Source organism: Varroa jacobsoni, unplaced genomic scaffold, assembly GCF_002532875.2.
Source record: "Varroa jacobsoni isolate VJ856 unplaced genomic scaffold, vjacob_1.0 contig00941, whole genome shotgun sequence".
Classification (NCBI taxonomy): domain Eukaryota; kingdom Metazoa; phylum Arthropoda; class Arachnida; order Mesostigmata; family Varroidae; genus Varroa; species Varroa jacobsoni.
The window spans coordinates 53583-74812 of NW_019214556.1; the positions used below are offsets into that span (position 1 = coordinate 53583).

At 42.5% G+C, this 21230-nt stretch overlaps 1 protein-coding gene across 1 annotated transcript in view; it reads right to left on the bottom strand.

Annotated features, from left to right (window-relative positions):
• The window catches only part of LOC111271735 (matrix metalloproteinase-20), a 44597-nt gene that overhangs the window by 17001 nt on the left and 6366 nt on the right, over nucleotides 1-21230 (bottom strand). The window lies entirely within an intron of this gene.

Below are 21230 nucleotides of genomic sequence, written 5' to 3' on the forward strand. Positions count from 1 at the left end.
ATTGTTACAATGATCATCAATACATACGCCGAATATACAGTGATAATAGCTAAGTTCCCGAACGTTCGTCTTCCCGCAACGCATCTGTCTTGCGTGAACGTCCCTGCACCACTACTACTACTACTACTACTACTACTCAGGCACGTAAAACTGAAAAGCGTCGTCATCACCGTGACGACTAAGCGTATACTTCACCTACAACACAGAGGTCCAAAGCGCGTCTGTTGCAGAATTTCATATACTTTCTTTGTTGGATGGTGCCATGCAAATGGATTCTTTTTGTAGCAATTCACGCTGATTGATTATTATAATCTGAAGCGAAGAAGCGTACAGGAGCGTAGTAAAGCGTGTCAGTGAGCCCCATTTATTTATTCAGTACTGAGTTAGAGTGAGAAGCGTCTTTGGCGGCCCTCGTGCGCTCTTATTAGTTTGATTCTGCGCGTTCAGAACACCTTTGAACACGCATCAGGATGGCCTCTGCTAAAAGCTGCAATCTTGTGTCTTGTGGCGTTCATCAGACGGCAAGCAATTGTGTGCTTTACCTCGGCTACGATTCGTTCCGCACTTAATTCTGGTTACTGACTGTTAACTAATTCTCTTTCTAGAAAAACTATGCAATTGTCATGCCTCTTTCTGGCCTTAACTACCCACGGAAGTTAGTACATTTAATCGAGGGACGATAGATAAAGGCACTAATGCTGATAGGACTTATTCGAACGCCGTCGAAGATCAGCGCGCCTGATTAAAATGAACTGAGTATTGGACCAAGCCAGGAAGACATGAGCATTTCCCACAAGTCTCTATGCAATGCTTTGCCCACGTATCAACGCCCTTCCAATTAATAGTAGATTGATACATTTGACAGTTTAACGCTTTTTTTTTCGCAATAATAATTTATCGAACTTTTTGGGCTCCGACGTTAGTTCGTTCTCGACCTTTTATGAAGGTGTTCGTGTTTCAGAGTGAAATTATTACGAGTAAATCATTGATTCATTTCTTCTGTATCACTTAAATCAGCAACATGAAGTCGACGGAAATTGCCGCTATAATTTTGTTCCTCCAGTTATAATATCTTATTTATACCATCCAAACGGCAGAACGCTACTTCTACGATCACAGTTCTCTTCCTCTGATTTAATCCTTGTTTTATGTCCATGGATTTGTGTTTTGGACGCTACGCCTTCTAAAGAAGCAACCTGTCGTCCCCGTAATTGCTTAGTGACGTATTTGCCAGCCAATCCTGCCGACACGTCGTGGACTAGGTTCGAACCCAACGGGAGCCAATACTCTGATGAAATCCCTAATGGCGATACTGGACATCAAATTCGAAGACCAACCGAATATTATTACTGTAATTTGAAAAAATCTACGTTATAAGACATTTCTATGTAGACCAGTTGGATTCCATTCCGGCATCGAATCTTTTTTTATAATCCAGTGCTTGTAGACCCTAGGTTCCACCTAATCTTTTGAGCAAATACATAGAGAGATATCCACACGCCTGTCTGGTCCGTATGTATATTGAATAGCCATTGCATATGTAACTCAAGTTGTGACCCTATCGTTAAACACATCTATCCTTGACCCCAATTGACACCTACCTTAGTAGTAAGCGGGAGTATATACGCGACCTTTTTGCGTTTTCGTTCATCATAATCAATCGTAGAATTACTATAACAATCGCAACATGGACTTCAGAGCTGCTGCATCATAGAAAGTCTGAGCAGATGACAAGCAACTGCGCATATAACAATTCGGTATTGATGAGTACATTCAGTTTCTCTTGGTCAGACAATACCTACAATACCAGTGTCGCGTATTTAGATGGCCACAGCAGATACACTGATATCATTCTCTTGTTTCGCTTTGAGAACGTTCGGGCGTTTCTGGCTATACACCTGTGGTACAGCTCAATCGCCAGATCTCTGCTGTTCGGATATCAGGGCGGCTGGACGTTCGCGCGACACGATTCTCTCTGCACTATTGCTCGCGACACGGTCACATTATAAACACACACGTTACGTTCGAACTCAGCTCCGAAACGTGCGCCCATCATCGTATAGGGGCGCACTTGTGTAAGCTTTACTTGCTTTTGCAGATGCATGATTACTTTTTGTTTTCTGTTGAAATTCGCTTAAGACAAACCTTCTAAACAGCTCAGTCCATACTTTCATAGACAATTCGTGTACAAGTATGTAGAGTACAAGGTGTTCTTAGCGTTAGGTGGGTTATTAAATCGACGCACCTTTCCGCCAAACACATTCACATTGCCTGGTATATTGGAAATTACGAAAAAAGGGAACTCTTTTATTAGTGACACGCCAAACGTTTGCACTAATTTTCGTGAGGTGTTGCTTCGAACGCAGATCGTGGCCAGCGTTAAGGCTTTGTTGGGAACGCGGCTCTGCCCATGCCACTATTACTGCAGCCATCGTCAGGAAATTTAGTCCCCGTCAGCTGCTGCCCGTTTGTCAACGCAAACAGGAAGCGCATCCATTGCCTGTGTCTCTCTCCCCCCATCTTTTTTCTGGAGTCTGTTAGCCCTTATACCGGTATTATTGGATTTGGCGTTTTCCCATGCTTTAAAATCAGTAGGACATGTCAAGCCAATTAACAAACAATTTCTGCTCCGTAGACTTTGATATCGTTGGTTCAACAGAGTGACTCTCGCTTGTAAGACGCGTACTTTGCCGCAAAGAAAATGGTATTTTCGACAAATGAAACGTTACTTCAAGATATACGTTTTACTCTAAACGCTTCCACCCGATTTTTTTTTTCTGTCATACGCGCTCAAGGCGTTATATATATATATAGTTTGCCTCAAACATTTCAATAGCGCCAGCACCTATCTCTTATTGTAATTTGCATACAAAAACTGTCAACTTGGAAGAACAAAAGATAATCTTCCCCCTAGCCCACTAAGCGCGGTGACAGAAATAGTAGCGGCATGCATGACCCTTGATAGCTCTTATGTCAGGCAATAGCTGTAAGCCCGTCGGCCTATTGATAATGGACAAAATCGGGCTTCACGCAGTGCTATATTTATGTATGTGGTTGCATGATGGAAAAACAAACGTTCATTTCGGTGTGCAAATTGGTAACCATTACTAAACGTATGTCCAGTTTTCGTGTACCGTTTCGTTGTCATATGAAGTACCTGCTAGACGCCCGTAAGTATGATTATCTCGATGAAGCACAATACGGAACAGGAACACTTCTTAAACCTTTTGTTGTGTACAACAAATAGCGTAATTTATACTAGAATGGCAGCGTATCATCTTCTGTACATAAATTACTTGTTCACACCCATAATTAAAGAAAGGCCTCGCGGAGAATTTTCATAAGATCTGGATTTTGTCGGCATCCTACAGGAAAAACATATGGGCTGTTGTACGCAGGAATTATGACCACGAGAATTTAACCTTAGCCTATTTTCAACTATCCTATATTGTTTCAAACTTCGTTTTGTATCCACCATCCATAATGTTACAAGTTAACGTTGTATTCCATTGGTTATATTGCGGATTATTCGTTCACCGTGTGAAATGGCTGGTATAAGCATCGAGTATATAGTATTTAGCTGACGAGATGGAACAGCCTTGATAAGAAGTAGAAGGACGATACTCTTTCATAGATGGAGGAAGGTAGAAGAGGGGAACGCCTATTTCGTCGCCTGACGGGTCTCGTAGTAGCAATAACAATAATGACGATAACGTTAACAACAACAATCACAGTTAAACGTCGATGCGCGGAGTGTTTTGGAATCTAAGTGAACGCTATGAATTCGTTGTGGTATGATTCATCCGAGCTGGCGCGCGTCCCTATGGGAGCTTCACGCGAAGTTATAGCGGAAGCTACGATTCTTATTGAATCAAATATCAGTGACGATGACAAGGCCGACAACGACTTCGATCGAGTACTTGGTATGTTGCAGCAGCTTTGGCCAACAACAAGGACCGAGGGTGAGCTAACTGCATGGGGGAAACCTCAGTGATAACGAATTGAGTTAGACATCACTTATATATACCGGTGCACAAACATTTAAAGCAGAGCCGATTCATGCTTCATGCTTAATCAATAAATAGCAGGGGTCTGTTGAGAAATATCTAAAAAAAAAAGCTAATAATACCTGAAGCTCGAAAAAACCCCATTCATTTTGGACGGTGGAAAGAAGGTCGGTCTTAGAATATTAGTTAGAATATTTTCGTGGGGGGGGGGGGGTGCCTTTAGAAACTTACATAAATACAATTGCGCATTTATACAGTCTTGAAGAAGTTGGCGGATTTCGCCTGGCAAGGGAGTTCCTGATCGTTAGTTATATACGCCAGCAGATATAATAATGATAATTAGAACTGTTCGTAACATATATGCTTACTGCGATTGTTTTCAATTAATCAATTAACGGCTGTATAGACAACAACGGCTCACGTTTTGAAAATGAAAGCCGCTCGATTTGTCAAGACACTTTGATGATTTGGCAGTTTATCATGTAAGTCACTGTTACTATAATGGGGTGATTTGGGGTTTTTCCATGTTCCATTTTCACCTATTATGCTGCGGTGTACTCAGTAACAACTATGAGTCTACTCGTGTTATTCTCAGATATGCACTACAGACGATATTTGGCACAATCCGAGCCTTTTCGTTGTGTGAGTCAAACTTCATTATAAGCAAACATTAGCAATTAATTTACTAGTTTATAAAAACAACCGATTTTATTATAACGCAGTACACGCCATGATCTTCTATAGCGCGATTGGCCAACTTGGATTTCATATGGCACAACATTCACCCATTGTTACTACATGACGAACGATATATACACATACATATATAACGATAACAGAAGACGAAACTTTTCTGGCAATAGGCTTTCCGTTCGGCAGCTCTTCAACGTCGTTGATAGTTGACGCTCACAATGCAGAAGCCAGTTGATTTTGATCATTTGAACGTCTGCCATCAATAGCGTCTATGAGAGTGAGTATACAGCGGGATTCTTTTGAATGCGCAGTCGAGTCAGCCGCTAGCGGTGGTTCAGGGGCTCAGTGCTTCACAGACGTGTGCGCACATTGACATTAAGTTGAACGAATGAACATGGAACAATAATAGATAGCAATAGTCTTAATATGATATCAAGTTATCGCAAAAGCCCTTACTTAGCGTCGCATTTGCCCAGTAGCTGGAGACTCTCCAAAAGACCACAAATGCGTGAGCCGGTTCCCTCCTGCGATGATTTTAGAATAATAATAATAATAATATCCTAGTATACTTGGCTTTTCACTCGTTCTGCTATGACTTTGTAAAGAGAATGTAAGTGATTTAGCGTGGTGGGCTCATAGGTGCTACGACTGCTAAGACTACGTGGAAGGAAGAAGCAGGAAGGTAGTAGGATGGTCGTTTTATGCAGCCAGCTAATCGTCTCTAACCCACTAGGGACAGAGGCTACTTTCAATAATTACACGTTCGTTTTCCCATCTAACGCTGAGTTCTGTATTTAAACTTACAGCTCTGTCATCATTGCAACTGATTGTACTATTTCCTGCGTCGAGAGTGTTGCTACCTTATCGTACTTCATAGCCTTCATTTTTCTAAATACCTGCTTTTTCCTGCATAGCAAATTTCGTCTTTATATCTCCATCTTCCTTGTACCGAAGGCATCCGCCATTTGAAGTCAGTCAGGCCTTTCTCATGCTCTCCATTTCCGCAGCTACTGAATTACTTGCTCCATGATAATTACTACGCTCCCGATCTATCAAAACCTTCCGCGTGCGCCCCACTTACTCGCAGGCATACCTACACACGCACAGACGCGCATAGGCAAACTCATAAAGGCCCAGGAGCTGTACACAAAAGTGGGAGGGATCGAACAACGCACACAAGAAGCGCTTGTGTTGTTTCGTGATGGCTTCTCCTCCTTCGCGTTTTCCTGTTTGTTAACCAACTACAGAACCAAGGATTTACTGCAAACGCAGGCAGTGGCTAGCTCTGATGTTGCTTTAAAAAGGATCCAGCTATGAAGCGACGATCCTTTTACCGTAGTAGCTGCGTAGACGTGTGCTGCTACTAGCCAGCGGAGTAGGCAAGAGGAAATCTACTGAAACCCGCTCGTTTGCCTTACCGTGGGCTCATGGAAGAGGAAAAGGGGTGGCCTAGGCAGGACCAGTCGGTGTGCTTCATCTTTGGGACAGATTGTGTCAACTCCAAAACACTCTGTGCTTTCAGTCTAGCAGTCTTTCAGAGGAGGTCGGATTTGAGTTTATTTGAGGAATGTATGTGCGAAGATTGAAAATGCCCAGCTGTGTTTTAGAAGAGGTACAATGAAGCTAGCTTGGCGGCCAACAAGGTCTATTGGCCATGACAGCATTATCACACTAAAGGACAGAAAGATGGCGAAAAATAGGGGCATAAAGTAGTACCAGTGTGGTGCTGTGTTGTGTCGATATTATACTTACTCGTAGATAGTATATCAATAGAGTTCGCAGGGCTTCTGATTCCCCTTCTTTCCCAACTTGATTGTACTTAGCTTAACGAGTTTTCTTTTCTCCGTTAATCTCTGCATTGATGTATGCACACATTCTGAAAAGACACAACGTCTGGTGTTGTATAACAATCAATATGACGTATATCCTGTTCCAGACAAAATTAGTTCGCTTTGGCCAGTTGTATTGTCCACACGTAAATGGCGATGACAACCTATTTTAAATAACATGTTGCAAATTGTGCGCACGCGCGTCTTCCTCTTCCTTAGCATAAAGCTAAATATATATTTAATTAGAAGATCAAATTGTTCAGCCTATGCTCGCATTGAAGCGACAGGTATATAGGATAGGACATCAGCCGTGCGCTATTAGCCGGGTGAATTCCTGACCTCTCAGTGGCCTTTCTCGTTGTGGTCCAATTTGAATCTAATATGATTCCCGCCCATACTGCATGCGTTCCAAACAGCCAATGGATCCTTCTCTCGTTCGTTCATGGCGCTACTGCCACAGAATTGTTGGACTGCCGCCGTTTGAACTGGCAGTGCTGGTAGTGGTAATGGGAAGCATTGCGTCTAGGGTGTGCATGTGTGTGCTCACGGGCGGGGGGGGACCGTGCGGCGCGGCGTATGCCCGGAATTCTATTGAGAGCAGTGCGGTCGAAAGGACTTCACTAATCGCTATTCTGGGTCATTCAGCTGAGTTGACTTATATATTTCTGCGGTTGTCAACTGCGTCAAGTGAATAGCAACAGAGCGACGGTTGACGCAAAGCGGCAGCAGTAGTTGTAGTAATTTTAATCTGGACACGGATTTGAGTGCCAGAATTGGCGCAACGATCAAATCGCCATCTGTCCTATAACGGCAACTTAGATAAATGTATCAATGGATTGAATGTATAGTCAGACGAACGCACTCACTGCTATTTGAAACGAAGTCGTATGTATACAGTGGTGACCTAAAATCGGATGCAAAAACATGACTTGAATAGTCGCTCCAAGAGTTGGATACATACATATCGAACTGACACATGTTCAAACACCGACGCCAAAATTTAGTTCAGTGGGGAAAGAGGGGGTGGGTGGATGATATCTTTGACCCCACAGACAATGCAGGCCAACCATCTCAACGGCCATCTCATGCAATTTTATTCTATATAGTTTCAAATAATCAGCCACAATCGACAACTAGATAACTGAACGAACTAGTGGGAGCACACAACCGGGAAGCAAACAGATATAATATGGCGGTGACGATAATATCCGAGGCAGCGTTAAGCGGCTTCTGCATTGAGGTGTCGCGATATCGTCCGTAAGAGTATCAAAAGACGTCGATCTATTTACCCTGGCTTTGGTTTGACCAGCCTCGATTCCCCCCCCCCCCCCCTCACTACCCCTCTTTGATTTGGCTTCCACTGCCATTGATAAAAGCTGCAAACAGATATAGACCACCAATCCCATTACACGGACTAATTACAATAACTCGAACACAACTGGTCTCCGATTCAACCGAATTCTAAGAAGTCCTAGCTTAACGGTGGGAGTCTCACGGGAAACGTTGAAGGTACCACAGACTGTTCACATGTGATGAAAAAAATAGGTAGTGAGAATACTAATAAGTTAGTGACGGAAGTCTATAGACGGAGGGAAACCACGATGTATCTTGCATCAAGACGATATCTATAGCCATGGCGGTCAGTAATCATATGAGCCGTAGCTAAATCAGTCTTCATAATACTCTAAGAACGACTGGTGACAATCCATTTTGGGAACATCCTAACTACTCATAAAGCTTTTGAGGAAGGGCTTTTCTGGGATCATAGTATTACCTTCGTGTCATTGTTCCAGATTGAAAAATGCAGTATTTTTAAACAGCAGACGATACATCGATAGATCTATTTTTTTCAGGAAACATCAGAAAACGAAAGACCAACTCCTAAAGACAGAATTGAAGTCGTAACCAAAATGTATGCAGTCATATATAGCTATACTTGATAATCACCGAGGTACGATAAAAGTCACGAGGCAAACATATTAGCGCCGTTCAATTAGCCACACATTGATTTGATAATATTGGCGAAGCGCGTTCGCGTGATGGATGAACACGACTGCGATCACAAAGCATTTGTTATGACGAAAAGTTAACATGAACGTGATTCAATAGAACAAGCTTTTAATTACATTATGAAACACATTTTTTTGTATTCTCCCTTTAGACCTACGAACGGTCTAACGAGCCTGGGCATAGACAAACCGGACTCCGTGCTGTCTAATGAGATGCTTAATGGCAATACCGGACATAGAACTTGAAACATGGGGACCATCAAGCGTATTTAGCAGGCTGTTATCAATTGAGATGTATCGTTCTAACAAAACAAATTACTTCTCATAAAGAGATAGAACTTACGTGTACATACACTTGTTAAAAAATCAATCTGGCTAAATAATGGTGTGTGACACTTGAATTACTTAATAATTTTAACTAGTTTTTAGTTTGAGACCAGAATTTTTGTTGATATTGGACAAAAGGTCAGTTCGGTAAGCACTCCTAGAAGTATAACGTGGCACGTGGATGCGGATTGGAAATAGTCTGGGTCGTAGGCCTTAGCTTAGCTGTGGTTATCTTCTTCGTATACTTCAATGGGGAGCTTTCACGTTTCACATTTTATCTAATTATATCAAGTAATTCGATCATTCGACATGAGTGATTTGCGCATAGATACACCACTGGTTCTGTTTACCATTTCAGAACGTCGTCGGTAGCTCTACAGCGACCTACAACAATTACCAGCCCCACTTGTGAACGAACACAAAAATGACGCCGTTCCTGATCAGCTTTTCCATCTTTTAATTGTTTTTCCGGTTCTTTTGTTCCTCTGCCCGAGCAACTGCTATTTGATATTTTTCATTGATTGCCTTCTGTGCCTAGAACGTAAAATGGGCGTAGAAGACCTGCCTCGTTTGGGTTTCCGAAACAATCACCGACCGATCAGCATGACGACGCGCGGAATCGAAGGCGATCAGAACATGCATAGGGAATGTAATAGGCATATAGATTCAAAAGATGCGTTGACGTAGAAACGGACGAACCGGTATTACACTGTTCAGCTGTGATTAGTGGGTAATTGCCTGGAGCTGCACACACGAACTTCACTGTCGCCGATTGCAAGGGTGACTCATATCGTTTATTAAAGTTTTTTTTTATATTGGTAAAGACACCCAGTTCCGCCTGCCCACTCTGATCTCGCTTCCGACTGTTAGATCCGAATAAGTGAAGTCTGAGAACAGGAACCAGTCGCATCGGGTTAGAGGCGAACGCCACGCTTGTAGTAATAGGACGGCGACGTCGAGCTTTAACGTCGCCAAAGCTGCCGCTGCCTCCAAGTGTCCATTGGCCAATGAAAGGAGGAGAATATCAAAAAAGGGAACGATAAGGAAAAAACAGTAAGATAAAGCCTTCAAGTTACTTCACTTCGAAAACGGAAGTAAATGGCAATGGGAAACAGGGAACTCCAGGCATAGCGGAGACGCGCCCTGCTTTATAATTTTGCTATTGCCACCCCGCTGGCACAGCCGTCGCCTTCCCGTCGTCATCGATCCTTCTCCGTTCTGTGCTCGTTCGAATATTTTTTCCCGTCATACTTCCCCACCCATTCCCTTCCTAAGCAGCCTTCAGCTCGTTTTCTAACTCGCCTTAGCACTTTTGATTTTCCCGTCGATTTTTATTTGCACGGAAGCGATGGGCAATACTCGCTCATGGAAATCTAAAACGGCAAGTTATAGATTGGCCTTTGGAGGGTTGCGTGTCGGTATGGATACGATGCTAATATAATCTAATAAATGTTGTGGCATGTTCGGACTCTACGTGAACATCTCGATACATATCGTAATGTTATCAATCGACTCAGGTTGGTCTAATGTCACTGATCGAACAATGAATAGAATAAATGAATATGGGTTGTTGATTTTTGTAAATCACCCTCTACCGTTTTAGTAAGCCTTTGTATTATGACTTCCAGGTCTCTGAACTAGCTTTTCTCGCATCTCTGTCGCCGCCTGTAGAGATGTGCCAATTGCCATCGTGGATCATGGTCGTTTAAGTAATTACAATAATAAGCGGAGTCCCGTTACGACGTCATCATTAAACTACGATTTTGTCGAGCTGCTTGAGCGGTTTCGAGTTGGCTCTGTTGTTCGTTACAACAGGAACGCAGAAAAAACGAGTTTCATTGTTGTTGACCTCAGCGTTGTAGGCATATACGCATGTTGCTGAGACGAAGACGACGCCCACCCTCGATACGCTACTCCAAATGCACTCCGTATTCGAGCCGCTTACAGGATGAAGGCAACAGGATGGCGCCTTCCATCTTCGCTCATTATCAGACGTGACCTTTGAAAGGCACGTGTGAGGTCTGGCTTTGCAGAAACGTATAACGATGTATGTCTCGCCGATTTCCTGACGTGAGGTTTTTTCCGTCGCTTAGTAACTCTCCAGGAGATCATCACTTTGACGAACGAGGTTAATCAGCTTTCAGGCTCGGCCTAGTGGACCTGCAACAACGGTCGGAACCCAACTACTTGTGGGCATTTTGCGAGATAGGAGGCCAACAGTCGCCGTCCATCTTTATTTTCTTGATTTCGATTTATGCTTGGAACGTCTTGTGCTCCCTTTCAACTTCAAAGCTGACAGCTCAGTACCAATAGAAACAGTAACAACAAAAGATAGATAAACAGTACGTAAAGCCTCCTATAAAAATACGGTTCGAAGGGCAACATGTGTTTCAGCAACAACAACTATAGCAACGTATACGGATTTCTTTGTAGCAGGAAAGTTAATGAGCGTGTGTATGTCCTTGTTTTTAGTTGACGCCGAGTTCCGAATCGAATCGGATCGAGAAGTCAGCCTTCACTTGACAAGAAAGCCACTCCGTTGCGGATTCAGAGTAGCTTTCAACAAACCTTGAGATCTATAAGCAGTGGCGCAGAGACCGCTATAGGGCTCGCGGAGATTGCGCACAAAATACCACTGTGTGATCGAGTCCCCGCTACTGCTGCCGCCGCCGCCGCCGCCACCGCCACCGTGATGCTCGGGTTCTCCGTTCCCGTTGAAAATGATGACCGCTGTGCCCCGTGGTGGCAATTCTGGAATTGCTTCTGACTGGGTGGACAACGGATGCGTGCAACGCTCGAGCCGTACAGCTGCTACCGTTGGAGTTATTTGATAAGAAATTACCGAACGCTGTCGTACCTTTGCTTGAAACCGGGAGGTTTCGGAGGAGCGGAAGGCAGCTACTCGTTATTCTTCTACCCCGAACGACGCGCATCCAGTTCAAGCTTCTGTGCCGTAGTTCAAATCTCAGTCTCATTACACTCGGGTGAAACTCCCTCAGGGTCAGGCTAGGAGGAAGGAAATTTAGAAACAGGAAATAAAATAAATAAAGCGAAGCACTGATTGGAATCGTTTTGTGTTGGGGAGAAGGGAGAACGGCGCGCAGTGGATGTATTTTCAAATTGTCCTATTGGAATCCTGTGGTTCTATCCGCATGTGTGGCTGTGTAGAATTATAAGCGACCGAGGCGTCTGTTTCTGTTCAGAAACGATCGCATTGTAATACTTGGCAGAATTATTCTATGACCATATTAGTATTGGATTGTCGATCATGCGAATCCTGCCACTTGCCAGTCGTTCGACAAGCCTTTATTTTGAGTTGCCTCGCTCAAATGTCAAGTTCGCGTAATGTTCAAATAAATAATAATCATTACAAGGTCATATTGTGGGCATAATGGCGGTAGGTGCAACGAACATTGTTTTGTCAGCTAATAGTGTTCTGCTTTGTCACTCGGTCGAACTTGTTGGAAGTAATAGAGTGATCGAGTACCTCTCGGAGTCACTGTGGATAATCTAATTTACTTCAATTAGGCCGAATGTTTAGCTTGATGAAGTGTTACAGCTGGATTTAAGAGCCCTCGGAGGCTTTCAGCTTCCTCAGACAGCACGGATAAATCGTCTGAAAATTCCATGTGTATAATAATAGTAGATAGCAGAAGTCGGAGCATTTCTATTTACTATTCTGATTTAATAAATAATGACGTTCGTTGCACCTGCAAAAGTTGCTACACTGATTAATTGCGTCACTCAGTGTTTTTGTCTAAGCATAGTCGTTGGCCGTACTTCCTTTCAACGCAAATACTTCTCTCCTATCGGTGTTATTAACTAGCAATGTAAAAAGAAAAATATAGGCATTTAATAGACAGCCACAATAAAAAAGACTGGAAAACTAGATTCGGTGAAGGTACAGATGGCACCCCCAAAAGAAACATGACGGATCTTCTCGAATATTCGAGGCCAGCCGCAGTCTCGTGTTGCAATATAAACTATAAGATGCTGTCATATTAAATACCACACAAAGTTAACTTAATGCGATCTAGCAGTTGTACTATACTACTTCTGGCACAAGTTCGTTTTAACCGTCTTTACCATATTTAGTCAGTACAGCTAACCCGATCGCCATTTTTAGGGAGAAAAAAAATACATTCATTTATATATTATAGTTTCGTAGGATAGCCTTTATATTGACATGGATCTACGCAATACCACGATCAAGAACGAGGCTTTCAAGGCGCTCAAACAACCAGAACTCCGAGCAACACGCGTAACTTGTTTAACATATATAATAATCGTATAAATTTATTATTATATATGTTATAAAGTCTATAGTAGAATCGTGATCTGATGATGTTCCTTTTCGTGTATGTGTAAATATCTGATTCTATGCGGATCCGCCACACTGGCACTTTTCAGGAAGCTTATCCTATTTTTTTCATGTCTTTCCATGCGTTTAGTTTCGCTTTGGAAAGCTGCTATTTTGAAGGAACAGCGGCTTTTTCAACGTTCTCTTCGCGTTTTGCTTTACGTATTTGGGCCTGGCTTGCTATCGAAAGATGGGCCTACGGGGCGGCTGTGCGCAATAACGGGACGGGGAGCATTCCTGTACTGTGTGTGTGGGTTTTGTCAAGTGGGACGAAAGCGCGTCGGACATTTCGAACTTGGAGGGTCGTTTCAACATCGTGTACTCTGTCTTGCCTTCTTGCGGCTGCTGCTGAGCAGGACGTGCAGCAGGACGTCTTCGACGGTGACAGTGGTGGTGATGGTGTTGCTATAGCCACGAAGCGAGAGTAGGTTAAGGCATGAGGGTACCAACGACGGGTAGTAACGAAGCAATGAGGAGGATGGGAAAGTCAGCAGTGGTAAGAAAGAGCCGTGAATAGGTACCCCTCTCGCCGATTGGGACGATAATAATAGCGGCCACTAATGCTACGCACAAAGGTTGAGGCAAAATATGCGACCAGCCACTCGTGGAATCTCCTTGCAGAACAACAAGCAAAGAATGACGAACAGATATCTTGCCGTTTTCGGACACGATAGGCTTCCCGCCATCTCGTGCCATGTACCATAATCTCGGTCCTCTTGATCCTGCAAAATTGCGTGTGGCTGGCGTCTATTTGCGACAGCATGTAAGACAAGCGCTGCTATGTATAAGATATTCACTATAAAATAATGGCCGGTCTACAAGCACGTAGGATTAAACGCATCGAATTAGAGCTAAAGCGCGTTGGAAACGTACATTGGAAATAAGTATAAATCGACTACTAGGCACATAAAAGCGAGGAGCTCAACAAGGACGCTTTAAAATTTTGCCAAAGGTTAGCAGGAATATGTGTCTTTCCAACGTAGGTATAATAAAATCCCGGTTTGTTTCCTACAGTCATTCCAGTGAAGCACCAGGGTTGAGTACCGAGAGCTGTTAAAACTAAGTTAACCGTATAATATATGATGAACCCTTAGGCAAATATCAAATTCATACAGTGCCAATGCAAATACAGTCCGTAACTTTATTAATGATTAATTAAGCGTTCACGCAGCTGATGCCGTGCCGAAAAATATTATATCAGTCATAGTTACTTGTGGTCACCGCCATCTAGCCATGACTCCCTGTATTTTTGTATGTTCGTTTTGAGATAGTTAATTATTGCTGATGTTTGTGCTGACTAGACTATTTAGCGGTGAAAATCAAACCTCAGTTAGTGTACCCATCAGACTTCTCGCTAGGTAAACAGGGAAACCTCAGTATAGTGCGGAACTCGCTAATCGTTGGTCCTCGCTGCAGGCAGAGCGTACGACTTGATGGCTATCGATCGTATTAATCAGGAGTAATTGCACGAACGGTACGATTGTCAGAACAGATATCGGTGCTTAAGCATATTCGAGTGTTGCTCGTTTATATGGCTGAGCAAAGTGAAGTTAGACGAAAGCCCTTAATAACGATCAGGATCAAGATGGAGAAGGTAAAAAAAAGCTGCTGATCAGCAGTTACACTGATCGTTTCGATAAGTACAGTCATCCGCTGCCAATACAAGGGGTCAGGTAAAATAAAGTTGGCCATAGAAGTGGTTTAAAATCTATAGAGAAGAATATAGAGGCTAAAGGATTATTTGGCCAAGTTCCGAGTTCGGCAAAAGACCCCTTGCTTAAGGAACGAACACAAAAGCACTGATTTTGAACAGTATCTGGCCGATCAACAATATGTATGCGTCTAGAGATAGGGTATAGATCTAAATGTTCTCAGAATTGCTTCAAATTTCAATCACTAGGAGCCACACTGTCTAACCAACAATTGTAGCTAAATATATCCTTTGCTCATCGCATGGATTTTCTTATAGCGTCAAGAGATTGCCGTACACGCACAGCGCATTGGGGGCGGCGGCGGTGCTCGTGGTAGCACTATTGGTGGTAGGAGTGATTTATTTCTTCGAAGAAAGGGATGGAAAACGGTAGAATCTGTAAATGAGCTCGACTATGCTACGGGGTGTTATATACCTAAACATCACCATTGACATCGTTCCCATGAAGGCCAGTAGAAGCGTCAGTCTGCAGGTAGTTGAATGGGTGTCATTGACTGCTCATGTGCCGGCGACGACAGTGATGATCGACGGGGAGGTTTCGGTGAATTGAACGAGAGCCTTACCGCAATATTCTAAGCTAATGTTCGGTAGATGACAACAAACACGTGGACGTTGACGAACCCTGACTCGCATATTGTAAATAAACGTTGGCTTGTCTCGTTCGATAATTGAAAAAAGGGCAACAAACTGTAGGGGCTTTCGCAGCAGCAGCATGCGCGTTCAGCTCTCCGTTTGTTTAGACTGATCATCACAGAAGATAGATAGCTGTGCTACAATCTGATAGGCGAAGCGTTCGCATAGTCATCTGCAAGACACAAGCGTTTACAGCCTGAAAATTTTCGACTAGCAACCTCCCTCGAATCAGTGTAGTCGTATACTCGACCGATAGAAAGAGAAAATTACTTCAGTTCCTTCAAATGAAATAGATGAGTTATTTAATGATCTTCGCCTGCAAAGCTGTAGTATCCGTTAAAAAGATTGAAATCGTCTCCTGTGGAATAAAACTATCATGTTGTCCTAACAGAGTAAAGCTACAGAAGAACCCTTTGCAACGATCAATAGCAGAGTGATTTTCGCGATCAGCACCTATTCGACCACACTTTGGATTCGTATCTCGAAGGGGCAGATCTCAAGTCTATATATGAAAACGCCCGGCGAAAGTTTAGACGACACAGACTTTTTTAATTTATTGTTACCTGATCTGGTGACCTTTTATTTCAGGCTTGACTTCGATGAAAAGTTACCTCGAGGCACACGCGAATCATATATACAGCTACTACTACAGGTCATCAAATCGTGTCCTTCGAGTCAGAGAGTACGGTTACAGCAGTAAAGGAGACAAGCCAAAAGCTGTACAGCCGAAATCACAGTTACTGACTAAGTAACTATGACAACTTATTCATTTATATGCAGCCAGCATGGAGCAAATTAACAAATACGTTTAGACGATTTAGTGACCCAATGACAAAGTATATCTGTCTGTTTGCTCCAATTTCTCTATTCAGCTCAGCTTCTCTCAATAAATAATACAAAAGAGGTCAAACTAGGAACAAAAATTCGAAAAGGACTATCGGATGTTATGCTTCTGTTTATCAGATGTTTTTTTTTTGCTTCCTGCTCTACATTATATTACGCTTTCGTCGGTGTTAGGTTAATATAATGGCCCCGTCGAGCCACATTTTCCGAACAAATTATTAAAAATAAGTAGAACGATATTATACGAAGGAATCGGATGTATAAAACACAAGTCTCAGTCAAGATGTGTGAATGCGCCCTGTAATTTGAAGAAAAATTGTAATAGATTATTTAATTATGACTTCTTTCGGAGATTTGCTCGAAAATCGTTGAGAATATGCAAAAGAAACGCGGGGCAAGGCAGAAAGTTCATATAGGCGGATGCCTATATAAACTTGTGTATTTTTAAAACTCGATGTAAAAAGTGCAGCATCGGATTTTGGAGGAACTTTTCGATTGTTTTTACCATCCTATAATACGGACCCGCAACTCGGGTTCAACGAAACACGCACAAAATTGGGCTATTTTTTGTACGCCTCTGCTATCCTTGCTATGTGGCCATGTCCTTGGAATCACCTCTTTCGTATAACGTCCAGGACCATTATGAGGTCTAACCTAAATGAGTCCCGCTGAAGGCTCACATAACAAATCTATGAAACGATACGACAACCAGATACCGTGGTAACAATTTGCGAACGTTGAACTAACGTTAATCGCAAATCCCTGGTTTTCATGCAACGCAGAGAAATGCGTCTTGTTGTGCCCAGACTAGGCCGTCCGAACACTATTGTATTTGGTGGATATTTATTGATAGTTTCAGCCAATTAATAATAAAATAATAATTTTTTTAGTTGAAAATTAATCAAATGTAAAATATATTCCAATAGATAAATATATTGGATTATTGCCACGGATCCTAATCAGTGGAGATCTCAAAACAACTGCTCACTTTCGAAACTATGAGTGCACGATCTGGCTATAGTTCATCTTATATCAGATATAACGCAAATAAAATTTGTTTTTCCTTTTTCTTTTCCTAGGCAGCCGTGGATAGTATATATCAAGGTATTAAAAGCGTCCTTAACATCACGTGAAAGAGATCTCTTGACTGCGACATTTCCATTATATTTCTGTCTATGATAAGACCTTGTCGATTGTTTTCAGAGTAAAGCTGTGCTTTCTAAATCTATACCGATTATCGAAGAGCGGGGCTACGGAGTACGAAGGAAAAAAACAGGCTAATAAGCGGCTCAAATGGAGCAGCGGGGTTAGTGTATAATTGACGTTAGGTTAAACGTAACATTAAACGACAAAAACTAGTTAAATCAGCGGCTAAGTCTGCGAAGCATAGCTCGCGGATCTCTCTGGTAACACTAGTTCAATGCATCATTACTGGATTAAAAACAACTTACGCGTATGTTCCTTTGAAGACGAACTCCTCATTCGAGCTTACCAATCACAGAACTCTCTTGCAGAAAGCTTTATTCGATGAAAAGCCTATACGATTCTAACGTTTTTTAGTAATATCGTAGAGGGTTTTCCAGTAAACTGCTCGTAGAAATGATACTAACAGATGCCGAAAAAGTCGATTTGATTCGTCATGGCGCCGCAAATAGATAGCAAGTTCCATTTGGATAGGCTTCTCGCATCACAAGGGCGGAAAAGCAAACCAGAGAGGAGATGCCGTAATACTCCTTTTTTGTGGCAATAGGCCACTGACTCCAGGGTCAATTTCGGTGTCCTTCCGATAACGTTGGGCCAACTGTTTCTACAATGGCAATACCATGACAACATGCATTTATAAACAATCCGACATAATAACGATAGATTTACTATATAGAGCTAATATTAGTAAGCGCAGTAGAAGGCACAGGGAAATCTTGTGTCTTTCTAAATCTAACCTAAAAAATAAACTTAGACACTATACGACAGTCTTTATAATGATACTTTTGTGTACGGTGTTAACAGAGTCCTACTGGTGATACCAGTACTACGTAAGTTAGAGAACAACTTCCAGTCACTAACTTCCATTAAATCTAAGACAAAAAAAGAACAGGTACAATAACAATCCTAATGGCCTACGTGCTAATGGTTTCAACGATTTCGTTTTCGAATAGAAATATAGATGTCCCCTTGGAAATAGATACGAGATCCAATATACGTATATAGGAGTGTATATATTAATATATACATAATATTATTTATATAATCATAGCTGGCTTGCAGTCTATATGTGTGTATGTGTGTGTAAGTGCATTGGCTGCACGATATCTTTAGGAAAGGTTAGGAATAGGAGAAAGACAAGCGGGTGCACCAAAGGCTTTATTGGCAACTCAGAGCCCAAAATGAACGGATGAAAGGCCTCCATTGGAGAACAAAGGAAGCATAACGCCTTAATTAGCAGTTAATTAGGTTAACGAGTCAACTTTACTAACCAAGTACTCCTACGGTTGCTGCCTCGGCCTGAATTACAGTGGCAACAACAACAACAGCGGAAACAGAAACAGTAGCTCTATACAGCGCGCGATATGGTCGTCCGAACTTATTCAGATCACCAATTTGCTGCCTTTTGATCGCTGGGCGTTGTTTCATTGTACTTTTACCGTATTATATTGCATAGGAGTATGACTATAAATGCTTGTACGTTGCACGTTGGTTTCTTATATGAGGCTTTCCTAGAACCCAAAAAAAGGGTGTGTCGAGGCTTGCTGCGAATAAAAGGGTCCTTATTTTTTAGCAGTATTCAGATAGCAAAATAGCAGACGACGATGACAGTTGCAAGCCATACCAGTTTTTGTTTTTTCTTGAAAAACTACTTGCGCGACCGAAATTTTGATATTCGAACAATTTCGAAGGTGCGGAATGTACATATGTAGTTTGCTGGTAATAGAGATTATACTTAGTAAAGATTTGCCAGCGTGAAATGCTTGGAAATATAGAAGCAAATTTTCAGTTGGAATGATATATCGTGTCTTCACCAGCTTAGCACAGTAGAACGAGAAACTTTATATTAGGCAAGTTCTCGCGATAGACAACTTCCGAAATAAAGGAGTACAGAGGAACCATTTTCACTTCCAACTCATAGATATATGAGCGCATATCAATTCAGGCAAAGTGGAAATAAGGAAATGGCAAGTGTATTGTTGATGCACTCGACGTCTTTTCCTGTAATCAGAAGGAAAAAGCCTAACTGAGAACGTAAAAAGGAGCACTTTCAAGAACGAACAACATTATCAACTTGAGCTGGATCGAAGTAATGGTAGGGGGCGGTCAATGGGGAACGCTTTCACCGTGAACAACACATCGTCGACCGTTGCTAGAAAGCGCTTCAAACGACAGGCCACAATCCCCCCTGGTGGACAACGAGGATCGAAAGACACCTAAGTGCTCAGCAAACAAACGAAACACAACGCCAGTTAGCTGCAAACGATGGCACTTCGGGCCTGCAGATGTGCGGAAAACGCGTCTAGCATTTGTACTATAGCGCAACGATGCCACTTCGCCATGGTAAACACACTTACCACCTAAAACGGAAGGAGTACTCGACAGAATTGCCTCCGTCGACATGAGAATACACCCCCTGCACACATGTACAATGCACACCAAACTGATAGATGCAAGACCCTGTGACGTGTGCGTACTCACAATAGCTAACTTTTGTTACACACAGTGGATCTATAATATATAGAAATATAATATAATGATTCATGTAAGAATAGAGGCGCGAGATGAAGGGCATATATGTATGAAAAAAAAAACAACAATCAATGCATTTCCAACCATATCTGGTTTAAAAGATTGATCTTTGCGGATTTACGTATGTCATCGTTCGGGCGGTAAAGCGTGGCAATGAGTTGTACACCCAGCATTCATGACTTCCAATTGTTAGTTACATATGCATATATGTGCCTATAAGTGAACTAACGGAGAAGTACTGTGAAATCGGCCTATCTATATAGTTACGTGCGCAAATAGGGAAAATAATTCCCGAAATAGGCGAAAACTATTTGCAAGGTAAGGGAAATGGTCGACAATCTGCCCCGTTTTCTGGGAAGGAGAAGGTACTGTGATGATCTTTAGCTGTATGAGTTATATTTCTCTGAACAGTTACTGCAAAGGCATATTACTCGCTGGAATATATATCTTTGGCTTGTACAAAGGCATATTTTACACGTAGCCAGGGGTGGAAACGACTGCAACTAGGCGTGGCACGGGTATATATAGCCCCCAACTACTTTGTAGTGCCAGTGCCAAAAACTACGGTTACTAGCCAATTTGGGTTGTAGCTCTCCAATAGTCAGTAGTCATTTGTTACGAAACATATAGTTGTGTACACGCACAAGATTTTGAAATCTTTACCACTAGATATAGTATCCTATCGAGAAGAAGCTAACCTACATATTTGTGTGCACGTGACTGTGAAACGGTAGGCTAGCCAGTATTATGCGTACATATTAAAGCCCTGGGGCCCATCCACAGTAATGACACTTCTATTAGTCGACAGTTTCGTTCTCTCTGTCCATAGCTAACCCTTTCGGCTTCCCCAACAGCAGCGGGGGCTACTAATTTTCCACTCGTCGTCGTTCTCTTCTTCCAACTCGTCCAATCGATACACCGGCGCCTGCATAGACGACGAACGCGTCAGATACGATCGGAAAGTGCAGTCAGCAAAGGGCCTGTCTATATGTATATGGGAAAACATGTAGCTACCAACGGTTAATATCTTGCCGCCAAAGTTCTTGGAAATGGCTGTTGGCCTGCACTGACCAGAGCACAGGC